The sequence below is a fragment of the Dasypus novemcinctus genome, chromosome 17 (genome assembly GCF_030445035.2).
Source record: "Dasypus novemcinctus isolate mDasNov1 chromosome 17, mDasNov1.1.hap2, whole genome shotgun sequence".
In the NCBI taxonomy this organism is placed as follows: Eukaryota; Metazoa; Chordata; class Mammalia; order Cingulata; family Dasypodidae; genus Dasypus; species Dasypus novemcinctus.
Window position 1 is genome coordinate 86,604,592 of NC_080689.1, and position 16,254 is coordinate 86,620,845.

Below are 16,254 nucleotides of genomic sequence, written 5' to 3' on the forward strand. Positions count from 1 at the left end.
TGAATGAATACTCTAGGATGCCAGACATCAAGGTACCAACAAAAAATTTCTGTCAACACCAAAAAAACAGGAAGATATGACCCAGTTAAAGCAGCAAGATAGGCCTCCAAATGACATAAAGGAGTTGAAACAACTAACCATAGATGTTCAAACAACTCTCCTTAATAAATTCATTGAGGTGGCTAAAGTAATTACATGTGTCATGGGTTTCCCAGAAAGAGAAGAGAAGGGAAAAGGGGCAGAAGGAATATTGGAAGTTATAATGGTTGAAAATATCCCAACCCTATTGAAAGACAGAGATTTCCATATCAAGAAGCACAACATACTCCCATACAAATAAACCAAGAGACCAGTTTTGCAGGACATACTAAAGGGTGTGCTACAACCTGAAACAGAAGACTGTAGAGAGAGACCTGGAAGAGCATAAAGAAATGAATATTTTATCAATAAAAGTAACTAAGAATATCAGAATAGTGGTGAAAATAATATGACAGAATTAAACAAATATTCAGGAATAAACTTAACCAATGATGTAAAGCACTTCTATCCAGAAAAATACAACTAATTGGTAAAAGAAATCAGAAAGACTTAAATAATTGAAAGAACATTCCATGCTCAAAGTTTAGAAAAACAAATATCATTAAGATGTCAATTTTACTCAAATTGATATACAGATTCAATACAATCCAGATAAAAATTCTACCAGAATTTTTAAATAAATGGAAAACATGATTACAATTTTATGGGGAAGGGTGAGCTGTCTTGAATAGGCAGAAGCATCTTAAAGAGGAAAAGCGAAGTTGGCAAACTCTCATGTCCAGAATTTAAATGGTATTATCTAGGTACCTTGGTAAAAACAGCATGCTACTGTCATAAAGACAAACACATAGACCAATGGAACAAAATTGATGGTTCAGAAGCAGACACTCACATCTACGGTCAAGTGATTTTTGACTAGCATGTCGAACACACTTACCTCTGGCAGAACAGTCCATTCAACATATGGGGCTGAAAGAACTAGATATCCATACCCAAAAGAAGGAAAGAGAACCCCTATCCCATACATTATCCGAATTTTAACACAAAATGAATTAATAACCTAAATATAAATGCAAGAACCTATTGCCTCTAGAAGAAAATGTAGAAAATTTCTTCAAGACGTTGTAGTAGGTGGTATTTTCTTAAAGGAGATAAGAGGATGACTGAGATGGGCTACTGATGTTTAATGTATCTAGACATTTTATTTAACTTTACTGTAAAAGTGTGGAAATGTATAGAGTGGATGGTAACACATTTAGTGAGTAACAGCTGGTTTAAAAATTTGAATGTGGCTGAAAATGGTATTCTAGGGATGTAAGTACCAAATTAAAGAAAGCTAGAGAATTATCTAGGGAATGAATAGCACAGTAGACCCAAAAGTGGATAAGAATTGTGGTTTATCGTACAGAGATGAGAGTGACCTTATTGAGCTAGAGCAAGTGTGCATCATTATTACAGGGTGGTGAGAATGTGGAGGAGCATGGGAGAAATACAACTGGAGTGACTAATGGACTGTGGTTAACAGTAATAATGTAATATTCATGCATCAATGCCAAAGATGAGCTGCATTGATAATAGGGGAGTATGGAAAAGGTGTGCCAAATATATGCTAAGGACCTTGTAATAATCTGATGACACTTTCTCATAATCTCTAAAAAATGTTCCTCGATGATGTGTTGTGTTGATAGAAGGGTGTTGTTTGTGAATTCTGCACATGTGTATGATTGTTTTGTAAGCTTAAACTTCTGTCATAAAAATATATTTAAAAAATAGTATGTTGAGGGAAAATACACCTTATGTAAGATAACGACTATACTTAGAAATATTAGAAATATTCTTTCATAATTTGTACCAAATGTCTCAAAACAATGCAAGGTATTGGTGATGGGTTGACATATGGGATCCCTGTATGATGTTATGCATGTTTGCATGTAAGTTGCCATCTTGTACTATACATTTATTATTTATGCATGTTCACATATAAATGATATACAAAATAATAGTATGGTTTGGGGAAAATACTTTGATTTGGTTAGCAGGAATATTTTTTTTTATTAATTTTTTTATTTTTTATTGACTTTGTAATAATATTACATTAAAAATATATATGTGAGGTCCCATTCAACCCCACCCCCCCACCCCCCCTCTCCGCCCCCCCAACAACACTCGTTCCCATCATCATGACACATCCATTGGATTTGGTAAGTACATCTTTGGGCACCTCTGCACCTCATATACATTGGTTCACATCATGGCCCATACTCTCCTCTATTCCATCATGTAGGCCCTGTGAGGATTTACAATGTCCGGTGATTACCTCTGAAGCACCATCCAGGGCAGCTCCATGTCCCGAAGACGCCTCCACCTCTCATCTCTTCCTGCCTTTCCCCATACCCTTTGTCCATTATGTCCACTTTTCCCAATCCAATGCCACCTCTTCTATGTGGACACTGGATTGGTTGTGTCCATTGCACCTTTATGTCAAGAGGAGGCTCAGATTCCACCTGGATGCTGGATGCAATCCTCCCATTTTCAGTTGTAATCACTCTAGGCTCCATGGTGTGGTGGTTGTCCTTCTTCACCTCCATCTTAGCTGAGTGTGGTAAGTCCAATAAATCAGATTGTAGGTGCTGGAGTCTGTTGAGGCTCAGGATCTGGCTATCACATTGTCAGTCCAGAGATTCAAATCCCCTAAATATATCTTAAACCCCAACATTAACTGCACCTCCAGCACATTAGCATGAAAGTCTTATGAAGGGAGATCCCATCTGAGTCCAGATTCATCACACATAAACACCATTTCCAAAGAGGGGCCATCTGCCCTGGTAGTTAACCCCATCGGCCATGACCATAACTCCCATGGGTCTCTTTAGCCCTCAAAGGAACCAATATCTGGGGGTTGTATCTGCTTTATCTGTCTCTCTGACTCTGCTCAGTTGTGCATGAGGGCAAACCTTCTGCCAGCCTCCAGACTCTTTTTTAGAAACTCGTAGCCATATAAACTCATTTCTCCTTTCCATTTCCCCCTTACTTTAGGTCAAACAGCATTTTAAAGTCATGGTATTTTATGTAGACATGGATATTCTGCTGATCCGCATTGAACCTTCCGTATAAGGTCATTTTCCAGTTGCATCATCAGTTGGTAGTTGATAGTGGTCCCTCGTTGCCAGGGAGGCTCATCCCCGGGTGTCATGTCCCACGCTGGGGGGAAGGCATTAGCAGGAATATTTTGAAGTTACTCTTTACTCATTAGTTAAAAATGTTTCAAAACAATTCCAGTTATTGTTGGTAGGTTGAGGTATGAGAGACCTCGATGATGTTATGTATATTTGACTTATAAGTCCACAACAGTTAGTATACACTTATTGTTTATGTATATGTATTTATGAGTGATATACTTGTATAACTTTGAGCATATGACTTTATAAATGTATGTATATATATATATACATGTGTATGTGATATACATATACATATATATGGAGAAACCAGCTTACAAGGTTTTAATCCCTAACACTGTGCTCTGAGAATTTCACCTTCATCTTCACTGATTCATTGCAGGAACCTCCCTTAGCCAAGATACATTTTGTAGCAGCATTGTTGGTCTAAGCCTCACAAATAGAGCCTTTTATCTGAGGTATATGGCCAGAGAAACAACAACTAGGGATAAGCTGAAAAATACTCAGGGTCCTGTTCTACAGTGATCTTATTACAAACTTTTTACACACCAGAAATCTTCCTAGTACATGATCCTGTTTAGATAGAGCCAAGAAATAAAATGGGATATGACACAAATGCTACCAGAAACACAAGCTCCTCTATCTAACACAGTTAGAGACTGTATTTTTGCTTGATTATTTTTCCTATCATGAGTTGTGTAACATCTCTGGATCAGTCCCCTGTCATTTCCTCACAACACTAAGACTTTGATCAAATCTTTCCTTCTCAGTAGAGACTTCCATGACATTCCATGTCCCCCATTTTTTACCTCCTCCATGTTCCATGCTTATGACCATGTGCCTTTACAACTTTTCCTACAAAGAAGTATAGAGTGTTTGCTTTCCTCTTAAATGTGAGCTTGTTTTGGGAATTCCATTAATCAAAACAAAGCAACCATAGAAAAACTGCTCTGATTCTAGATTTTCAAGAAATAAAGAAAGGCTACAAGATGATGAGACCATCCCAGAAGCTCAGGCTCCTGATCCTCTGTGTTTCAGATGAGAGAAGATGTGTAAACTTGAACAAGGCATTTCCCTTCCAAGGTCCTCCTCCTGTTCAGATACAAAGTCCATCATATTAAAATAGGATATGAAATAAATGATGCAGTCATCTATAAAGGTAAAATCAAATGTAAAAAAAAAAGATTTGATTTTCCCTCATACAAGAAAGTAGATGACTTTACTCTTCTCCTTTTCCTTAGCTCACCTATTTTAGAAAACTTCAGATTTTAAATGAGTTCTCTGTCCTCTTCAGAAGTATGTATATTTTTTGTTTTTATTTTTTATTTATTTTTAATTGGCTTTTAAAAAAAGATAAATAGGTCACAAGAAATGTTACATTAAAAATATGAGGTTCCTATATACCCCACCCCTGCCCCCCAACTCTTCAAAGGTATATATTTTTAAAAGATAAATAGTTGCTTAACATACTCATCTGTTTTCTTATATTAGACACTACATATGTACTCTTGAGATTTTTGAACTCTATTAGAGAATGTAGCAGGACACACCAGGATGGGAATTTAATATTTCCTTTTTTTTTTATGTGGGTCTCCACCCAATAAAATGACACCCTAGGACAAGATGAACACAATCAAGACCTTAATATTAATTTGAAACTATGAAAATTATTCTTGGGAGGCTGAAACTTAGTGGTTATCAAAGTTTCTGAGGGGACAGAGAGGGAAGAATAGGTACATAGGGCATATTGAGATCACTGGAATTGTCCTGCATTACTTTACAATGATGGATGCATTATGATATATTATGCCAAAACCCATAAAATAGTGCAGTGCAAAATGTAAACCATAATGGAGACCATTGTCCATGGATAATAGCAATTATTCAATATTTATTCATCAATTTTAACAATGGACCATACTCATGTCAGATATTATTAATAGGTTAAAATGTGAGAGGAGGGGGCTGGGGGTCTTTGGAAGCCCATATACTTTCTATGTGACTTTTCTGTGACTTAAAGCTTCTTTGAAAATAAAATGATAAACACAAATAAGACATTGAGGGAACAAACAGAAGAAATTATCAATATTCATAAAAGAGAGATCATACAGTGATGAAAGATGTAATACAAAAAAAATTTGGTTTTGTTTTTGGGGGAAGTTTTGGATTACATTAAAGTTACAACTATGACAGGAAGTATAACTGGTACAATTATTGTGTGGTTCAAATTGTGTGGTCCAAGTGTAAACCATAATGTAGACCAATGTAAGTAGTAATGTTTCAATATTTGCTCATCATTTGCAACAAATTATCACACTAATAAAAATTTGTTAGTGGGGGGACATATGAGTGATGGGTATATAGGAATCCCTCATATTTTTTATATAACTTTTATGTAATCTAAAACCGCTATAAAAATAGGAGGAATATCTTTCCCAAACACCTGGGAACCATCTCCTGGAATGGAACCATCAGGAAGACAATACCCTTCCCTCCCATTTCCTCTGGGAGATGACATGCAAAACTTAAATGGACACCTGGCTCCAGATTGAAAATCTACCTCATGCCATAAAAATATGAGAATTTTATGTTTCTTTTTATGTTTTCTTGGAAATCATCAATTAACTAAGCCAGAGGCTCTCCTCAATTGCCAGATGAGTTTCAGATGAACTATTTGAGATGAATGGAGCTGTCAAGTCTTCTTACTGGAGGACTAGTTACCATTTACTACAATTAGTTGTTATCCTCCTGACTGTCTAAAAAGGTGATATTTTGTTCTGTCTTTGCAAAACATTTAGAGAATTGTCTGGAAGTGCACCACTTTCTTATTTTAATTCATTAATCAAAATGTTTCCTTTCTCTTCTACCTTTTTGGAGTAGTTTCATGATTGGCAGGATGTTTTGTTTTGAATTATATTTTCCTCAAGTGTAATGACATGGACTGAATTAACTGGAAACTTTCTGAGTTAAACAGATAATTTACAGGAATTATGGGCATGTAGAAGTCAGGTAAAATATGCTGAATTATTCAGTGTCCCTACTACATTTTTATTTTTTTGGAATTCTAGGCACATAAAACACAATAGTGAAAAAGTCTGAGAATTATGAACTCTATAATCCCATGAAAACACATGTGGTTAACTAATTTGGAAGCCAAAATCTTCTCTGCTAGCTTTTTCTCCTAAAGGAGTTTTATATCTCTATTATATTGGGAAAGGGCTTATGAGAAAACAGTGTTGATTTTGCCTCAAGAAGATTCCTTTGATTTGGATAAATTAATGCATTTCTTGGGTTCTTAGGTCTCGTCTCAAGCAAATAAAATCCTGGAGTACATGTAATTTATGTCATTTTAGAGGAAAGGAGAACATCTTCTCAAAGACGTGAAGGTAAGATTGTGAAAATTGGAAGAGGAAATGTAAAAATAAAAGCCACTTTCTCTTTGATGTTGCCTTCCTTCCTTCTCTATTGTCCTCACTTGATAGAACAGAGTGACTCTCTTGTTGGGGGCTAATGTGCCTGGTGATTTTAAGTTGAACCCTATGCTCATTCATCGTTCAGAAAATCCAAAGACCAATAAAAAGATATGCCAAATCAGCTCTGCCTGTGCTCTTGAAATTGAACAAGAAATCCTGAATGACAGTCCTCTGTTTCCAACATGGTTAGCTCAGTGGTGGGAAAGCTGGATAGGAAGACCCCTTGCCATCCTTCCTCTTGAGAATATTCACTATTACCACATTTTTGAAACTTAGAATGTCTGCGTAGAGTTCAGAAATGTTCAATATCATCCCTTCAAATTACATAAACTTGCTTACCCATCCCTGGGAGCCACATTCAATAATTAAGGGCTCACCTCATTATTTTTTTCCCCACAGATTTAAAATCACCTTTATTCAACCACTCCCACCCCACCCCAGGCTTAAGCCTCAGCTGGACCCTTTACCCACCAGCGTTACTCCAGGAATCAGAAATTCCAACGACTTTTTGGGAGATAATTTAACTCCCCCTCCCCGTTGTTTGCACTCACAGAGTCTGCTCGTCTTCTTTTCTTTTAAGGGGGCATAGGGATCTGAACCTGGGACCTCCCATGTAGGATGGAGGTGCCCAAATGCTTGAGCCACCTCTGTTGGTTGCTTGTTGTGCCTCTCATTGTGTTTCCTCATTGCATCATCTTATTGCATCAGCTTGCTGTCTGCTTTATGAGGCACCAGGACCAAATCTGGGGACCCCTGTGTGGTAGGCAGGTGCCCAACTTCTTGAGCCACATCGACTTCCTCAACACTACACAGATTCCGTGGAAGAGCTTGATGGGCCCTGAATGAACAGCCTTTCAAGGATCCTCCAGCTCTGGCATTATGGGAATTTTGCTGCTCAAACACCAGGGGAATGGTTGACTCCGAAGTGCTGTGCACCGTGGTGGGAAGATATCACAGCCAAGATTTGTCTCCAACAGGAACCCTGCTGAGGTCCAACATGTTCAGCCTCTGCTCCCATACTGTTCTGGAGCTACAACTATTCCTCAACATTGAAACTAAGCTGAGTATCAGCAGGTTTGGCACAAGATGTATGCTCAGCAGACATTCTCACCTGACTCTCCAATGTTCTTCCATTAAATTCAGCTCGTACTGCCCTCACCCTCCCTTAGCTCCTTAGGCATTCAGCTCCTCAGTAAAACTTAGCCTTCATTTCTCTAATTGAACATCCTGTAGACTCAGAGCCTCTGAAAATCTGAATCTTAAATTTCACTTAGCATTAAACAAGACACATATGCCCAGGTGGCTACAGTATTAGACAATTCAGACAAAATGCCCAGTATAGGAGATTAGGGAGGGGGAAGCAACTGTCTGAAATGTCTATTACCTTGCTCTGTAGACGGAGCAGAGCAAGGCCTCAAACCATTTCAAACCTGTTCTCGCAAGCACTGTAGGAATGCACAGGGTCACTGCAGATCCATGCACGCTGGAGCCTTGCAAGCCCCTCGTTCCTCTATAATTCATCTATGAACCTGACGTCAGCTCCGCTTCAGAAAGCAACACTCTGAAACCAGACCCCCAGGACTGAAGCTAGTAAATCCACGTTTCATGGGATGAATTGTGTCCCCCAAAATGGTATATTGAAATATGAACCTCCCCATACTGTGAACGTGGCCTTGTTTAGAAATAGGGTCTTTGCAGATGCACTTAGTTCACATAAGGTCATGCTGGACTGGGGTGGCCCTAACCCAGTGCCTGGTGTCCTAGTAAGGAGGGGTGATTGGAATCCAGCTCGGGAAGGTCAGGTAGGGAGTGCAGGGACACACCTGCAAGCCAGGGAACACCAAGGCTTGAGGGAAACCCCGGGAGCTGTGGGAGAGGAGGGGCGGTTTCTCCCTCTGAGCCTCCAGAGGAGCCAACCCTGCAACACCCTGATTTCCAGCTTCTGCTCCCCAGGACTGTGAGAGAATACATTTCTGTTTGCTTTTTAGTTCAATAAAGCTTTTCTGACAGGCTGCCACGAGCAGAGGTTGTTCCAGGAGCTGGAGGGAAGGGAAGGTGGACAGACCCATCCAGCATCCCTCGGGGGTTCCCTGGACTTCACAGACTGTGCTGATGGTGGGGATTTTCCAGGCGGCTGGTGGACAAGTGGTGGAATCCCGAGCTGACCCAGGCAGTTTCTGCTGTTTCCGGCCACCCAGTTTGTGCCCTTTGTTGCTGTATCGCTAAGATGCTAACCCAATGGGCCTGGCAAAGAAGAGCGCTCAGCTCCCCAAGGGCCGAACATTGCTGAATTTTGTCTGAGAGTTTTTCGTGTAAAAGGAAGAACTTGAAATCAATAAACTTCTACACTTAGCCTAGGAGATTTCCAAGCAAAGAGTTCAACCACGTCCCAGGTTCATCTTGCTATATAGGCAAACCACAAATGGAAAAGGAAAATGGTAAACTGAAAATAAAATCTGTTAAGTTAAAAGGAACTAAGAATTATGATTTGGGTAATACTTCATCTGTCTGGATTGCAAAAGATGCTAAAAGTAAGATATCAACTGTAAAGAAAGAATGAACTGGAGATAAGGTCAAGGGAGACTTGACAACTTTTGCAAGTGGAAAGACATTAGGCATGTGCATATGGATCACTTCAGCCAAGGAGCAGAAATGAGGAACAGAGATGGGAATACCCTGGAAAGATCTGTGGAGGACCCTCCTGTTTAATGATATGAGAAATAATCAGAAGACATGTGCAAATTTAATACCTGATACTCCTTCATATCAGGTATTAAATTTTCAATAATATTTCACTTATTTTTTCTAATATAAAATAAAAAGATGTATAATTCACTGTAGTTACATTATTAAACCTGACGTACATATATCATCCATCATACAAGCAATAGTTGCTTTTATTGACTTTAAGAATATCTAAAGAACCCAAATAGATTTCAACCCATCTTTTTAACCAAATCTTAATTGGAATTGATCCTAGCTTGTCTTATCTTATACACTTCCTGGAAGCTTCCATGTAGCTATGTCAGGTACACACATATTCCAAATTAGGATTTTTATACTGCTTTGTAGCAAAGTCTCTCTAAGTCAAGCAAACAGATGCCACTTAAAAGTTTCTGTTGAATGACAGACAACATTAATTCAACAATTATTTCAGTCTATGAAATTGTTTTCAGGTTATTCACATTTTTAAAAATTTATTGAATTGTGTCACTCATGCATAAACATACATAAACAATACATGTATAATAATTGTGAACTTACAAAACCAACATATGTAACATCATAAAGGACTCTTGTACCTCATCCTACCACCAATACCTTCGACTGTTGTTAAACATTTTTAACTAGCTATTAAAGAGCATTGTCAATATATTACTACTAACCAAAGAATTTTCCCCCAATCCACCCTATTATTATTATTATTATATTTATATCATTTATATATGAAAATAAAAAAGCAATAAATGTATAGTAAAAGTTGTGAACTTACAAAGCAAACATGAGTAACATACAGAAGTCCCATATATCGACCCTCCACCAATACTTTGCATTGTGGTAAGATGTTTCTTACACATTAAGAAAGAATATTGTCAAAATCTTACTACTAATTATAGTCATTATCTTGCATTTGCTGTATTTTCCCCCAAACCACCCTGTTATTATTTTTTAATATATTTTTATGACAGAAGTTGTAATCTTATAACACAATCATGCACATGTGGAGAATTCCCAAACAACATCCCTCTAGCAACACACCACAGAGTGGTGGGATATTTCTTATAGGTAAGATAATGTCCTCTGATTATTACCACCTCCATAGTGTACATTTGGCACACATTTTGCATACTGACCCATTATCAACAAAGTACATCTTTGGTATAGATGCAAGAATATTATATTATTACTGCAAACCACAATCCTTAGTTCACTCCAGTTGTATTTTTCCCATGCTACCCAACATTCCCACCACCCTGCATTAGAGATGTACATTTGCCCTAGCTAACAAAGGACACTCTCGCATTTGTACCATCAACCACAATTCTCATCCACCTCTTGGTTTACTGTGCTATTCAGTTCCTGGAATATTCTCTAGCATTCTGTTGATTGGCTCTTACATCCCTAGACATCCATTTTCAGCCACAACCCCATTTATAATCTGTTAATCACTATGTATTATTGTCCACTCTATACATTTCAGCACTTAAACAGTAAAGCTGATTAAAACATACATTCAACATCAGTAGTCTGTCCCTGGCCTGCTCTTATCTCCTTTGAGAAACCACCATCTAACACCAGGTCTTGAAGATATTTTCTTACATTTTCCTCTAGAAAGTTAATGGTTCTTGATTTTAGTTTTTTTTTTTTAAATCAATTTTGAGTTAATTTTTGGATAAGATGTGAGGTAGGGGCCCTCATTTCTCCTTTTGGCTATAGATATTGTTCTTACAGCACCATTTCTTGATTGGACTCTTCTGACCAAGATGTGTAGGTTTGATATGCTAGTCAAAAATCACTAGACCATACATGTGAAGGTCTGTTTCTGAAGCATCAGTTTGGATCCATTTGTCTGTGTGTCTGTTTTTATGCCAGTATCAAGCTTTTTTACCACTATAGCTAGATAACATGCTTTAAACTCTGGACGTGAGAGTTTGCTTTCCTTTTTAAAAGTTTCTGGCTGTTCAGGACCCTTTACCCTTCCAAATAAATTTGATAATTGTGTATTTTTTTTTTTAAATGCTGGTGGAAATTTTACAGGATTGCATTGAATCTATATATAAATTAGAGTGAAATTGACATCTAATGATATTTAGTCTTCCAATGCATGAGCATGGAATGTTTTTCCAGTTATTTAGGTTTTTTAAAATTTCTTTTAACACTGAGTTGCAATTTTCTGAATACTAGTGCTTTACATCATTGCTTAAGTTTATTCCTGCCTATTTGAGTGTTATTTTATTTTCACCATTCTTTTGACATTTGGTACTTTTATTGATATAATCTTCACTTCCAAATTCTCATTCAAGCCTCTCTCTCCTGTCTTTTCATGTTCTAGGACAGCCTTTAGTATTTCCTAAAAAAACAGGTCTCTTCTTTAGAAATTGTCCCAGTATCTGTTTATCACTGATATTCTAACTTGCTCTCATTTTTGAAATCTAATCTTGCCAAATATAAGATCCTTGAATGGAAGTTTTTCTCTTGTAGTATCATAAATATATCATACCACTGTATTCTTGCTTCCATGGTTTCTTGTGAGAAACTCTATCTTATTGGGTATCCTTATTTTTTATGCATAGCTTTTATCTTGTTCTCAGAATTCTCTCTGAGTCTTTGGCATTGGACAGTTTGATCAGTGTGTGTCTCGAAGTCGCTCTATTTGGAGTATTTTGAATGGCAGTACATTGGGCTTCTTAGACATGCATGTCTATGTCCAATAGGTTTGGGAAATTTTCTACCATTATGTCTTCAAATACTCCTTCTGCCCATTTTCCCTTTTCTTCTCCTTCTGGAACATCCATGACATGTATGTTTGCTCGATTTTTCATGTCATTAATTCACTGAGACCTTGTTCAACTTTTTCCATTCTTTTCTTCATCTGTTCTTTTGTATGCTCACTTCCAGAGGCCATTTTTAAAGCTCACCAATCCTTTCTTCTGTCTCCTTAAATCTGCAATTTATGATTCCAATATTTTAAAATTTGACTTACTGCACCATTCATTCCAAAAAGATCTGCATTTTTTGCATATGCTTTCAAATTTTAATTTATGATCATCAGTGTCTTCTTAAAATCCACAATCTCTTTAGCCATCTCATTGAATGTATTAAGGAGATTTGTTTGAACCTCTATGATTAGTTATCTCAACTTCTTTATATCATCTGGAGGCTTAACTTGTTCCTTTAACTGGGCCATACCTTTCTGTTTTTTGGTGGGGATTATAAGTTTTTGTTGGTGTCTTGGCATCTGACTTACTAGAGTATTTATTCTGGGTATAGTTTTTCTCTTTAATTTAGGGCTTCCTGCCCTTTCTCCCTTGTTGGTTGTTTGGTAGGAGCCAAGGACGTAGTTGGTGTTATAAGATATGGAGGCTGAAGCTGCCCTCATCGGTCCAGATACCAATGCAGCTTTTCCCAACTTTCTCCTTTGTCAGGGGTAAGGACAAAGTCACAGCTTTGTGGACTAATACAAGTTGTGCAGGCCTAGACTCTAGTTGCCCAGAGAGACTAATGAAGCTTCAAATCCCTTTCTCCCTTGCCTTGGATAGGGGTGGAGCTGCAGGTGTGGGCAACAATCTATGCAGTTCAGGTCCAAAGATGACCACAGTTGCCCCAGTAGACTTCTGATTATTCAGTCTTTGCCAGACAAATGTACCTGCAGTTACCTGGATAGACTGGTGAGAGCCCGCCAGCATCCTCCCTGCAAAAGGTGGGGCTGAAGCCTGGTCTAAGACTGCAGGGTGTTCTGGGTGAAATAACCTGGTTCCTACAGTCAATGTGATTTTTGTTCAACCCTGTTACCCCTCACGCTGGGGACGGGGTCTAAGTGGAGGGAAACAGCCTCTCAGACTTCTACAGTTTCAAACTTTAGATGTTCTTAGGATTATACTTTAGCCAGCCAAATTTCCTAATCAGTAGCTGAAAGCAGTGGCCAAACATCTCCTCCTCCCCTGTTCTTGGGAATGGAGCTTCCAATTCCAGCCACACAATTGCTCCTGGGTGATTTGCATTGCCTTAGCATGACCAAATGCCTCTGAGACTTGGCCAGTAATTTCCTAGAGAGGCTGCCACAGGTCCCCCAGCTTCCTCCCTGTAGAATTGGAGCTGGGGCCTAGGCTAGACCTGCAATATGTACTGGATGGAAAGAATCCAGTCCCCACCAGCACTGTGATTTTCAGTCCTCCCTTCTTCCCCTCATGCCAGGCTCAGAGTTAAGATGGCAGCTACCAGCTTCTTTCTCACTTGGACAATTTCAAACTTTAGCTGTTCTTAGGGTTATACTTTTACTCACTGAATTTACTCATCAGTAGCTGAAGTTAGTGCCCAACCATCTCTTCCTCCCCCATATTTTGAAAGTGGAGCTTTCAATTTCAGCCGCGGAACAGATCCTGAGGTGGCTTGTGCCTCTATTGGAGGATGGCACCAGTCTCATGGCTTGGAGTGCTCAACTTATGAGTCTTGTCTGCAGATGGTCAGTCTCCTCCTTCCATTCATTCCTTCAAGAGTATTGCAGGATGCACTTCTGGTCTCCTGGAGCCCCCAGGCAGGTTCTTCAACTATCTCAAGAGCTCTGAGTGTCTACTAACTGCCCTGTATCAGGAGCTGATTCTAGACACTCCTTACTCTGCCCCATCTTGCTGGTTGTTCTTTCAGGTTATGCACCTTTTTAAAAGAATGTATGTAGAAATGTATTTGAGGATGTTGTGAGGAATTGGAAATATTGCAAAGTTCCCATTTATTTGATCCTAATGCACTTGTTTCTTGTACAGCACCATGGCCCTCTAATAGAATCCAGTTGTAACCAAACTTTTCTAGTTTAGGAGAAAGGCCTGTTAGAGTTCCTCAGGATTCATGAAATTTCAGACTCCTTATCCGTAGTCCCTCCACACATTATTGATTTGTGTTCTCCTAAACCAGAATATTTTTGAGAATGTTATATTATCCAAAGTACTGTCTGCTGAGGTGAAAGATACAATAAGAGGACAAAATTAAAGAAGGCTGTGGAATTACAAAATTCTACATGCTGATAAAACTATGAACTTCAAAAAACCTTTGAAGAAAAACAAAGTATGATACCTTACTTTGCCAGGCTGCTATCATAGAAACTATAGAATGCGATGGATGGAACAGTGGGAATTTATGGGCTCACAAGTTTGAGGTTAGGAGATGTCCATATTGAGACATCAGCAATCATTGCTTTATCCCAAAAGTCATTCTGATGCTGGCTACCAGAGATCCTTGAGGTTCTTGGCTACTCTCCCTGCCTTGCCTTCATAGCAATGTCCTCTACTTTCTCTTCTGGTTTCTGTTGACTTCTATCTTATGGATCCTCCCTATAGCTTCTATATCTTTGAATGAAGTTTTCATGCTTTTAAGAGAATCCAATGGTCTAGATTAAGGCCCCCTTCCAATCATGTCAGCCACACCTTAACTCAAATAACATATTCAATATCCTACCTACAATGTGCCCACACAGACAGGAATACTGACAATGATTAAGAATACATATGTAATTCAATCTACACCTGATAAGACAGAGGTCAGCTCTGCAGGGAGAGTTATAACAAACATGGGCTCAGAGGCCAGAGACCTGGGTACAGAAGCCAAAGCAAAAGAGGGCAGAGATGTGTCACCAAGATCATTCCCAGGCCATAGAGATGACCCCAGGCAATGGAACTAACAGAACTTGAGGATTTCAAAATCGCTTGGGAGCTGTGCTTCCTTTCTTCCTTTCATCCTCTCCATTTTGGAATCAGGATGTCTGCAATATTTATACTATGCGGTCCCCACCAGGGTGTTTTGTAATCAGTGAAATTCTTTTCTTGTTACTGGTCTACAGATAGAAATTAATTTACCTCAGATTGGGCCCTACTGAGAATGTAATACATACTTAATTTACCTAATTTAGATGATTTAGATGGTGACTTGTGACTGTTCAGGAGATGATATTTAGATGTCTTGGGAATTGAGTTGAGGCTATAATTTGTTTGGATATTTGGGTTTGTTTGGATGAGGACAAGGTATTTTGCATATGGATAAATGGGCATCATTGAGGTTGAAGGAAACACACTATACACTGAATACCAGCCTGAAAGTAGTACCTTGTCTTTAATCCTGGTGCCCATGCATGCTGCCTCATATGAAACATTCATTGTACTTTGTTTAATTTGAGATGGAGAGATTATCCTGAGATTTCAGGTTAGGCCAAAATACAATCACATGTATTCCTATAAAAGAGATATAGGATAATTTGGCAGACAAACATAAAAATGCAAGAGAGGAAAGAGCATAGAGTAATTTGAAGATGCTGGACTTGAAAGCTGGAGTAATGAAGTCTCAAATCAAAAAATTCTGGCAGCCTCCACAGGCTGGTAGAGTCATGGAATACATGCTCCTGAAGAGCTTCCAGAAGTGTGGCCTTACAGCATCCTTGACTGCAGCCTTGAGACACTGATTTCAATTCTCTGGCTTCCAAAAGCATGTGTGATTTGACTTCTGGTATTGTGAGTTATCAAGATTTTTTCCCTCAATTTATTAAAGCAGTCACAAAAAGACTAATTTAATCATCAATAATTGATGATTAGGTGGCAGACTTGGCCCAGTGATTAGGGCATCCATCTACCACATGGAAGGCCCAGAGTTCAAACCCCAGGCCTCCTTGACCCGTGTGGAGCTGGCGCATGCGCAGTGCTGATGCACGCAAAGAGTCCCGTGCCACACAGGGGTGTTCCCTGCGTAGGGGAGTCCCACGTGCAAGGAGTGTGCACCATAAGGAGAGCCACCCCGTGCAAAAAAGCACAGCCCACCCAGGAGTAGCACCACACACATGGAGAGCTGACGCAGCAAGATGC

The 16,254-nt window shown here is 38.9% G+C and overlaps 1 non-coding gene across 1 annotated transcript; it reads right to left on the reverse strand.

Annotated features, from left to right (window-relative positions):
* Nucleotides 1-8,053: 8,053 nt before the first annotated feature.
* Nucleotides 8,054-8,188, reverse strand: LOC131274124 (small nucleolar RNA SNORA9). Its single transcript, XR_009181336.1, has one exon. It is a non-coding gene; the product is annotated as a small nucleolar RNA SNORA9 (small nucleolar RNA).
* Nucleotides 8,189-16,254: the final 8,066 nt, after the last annotated feature.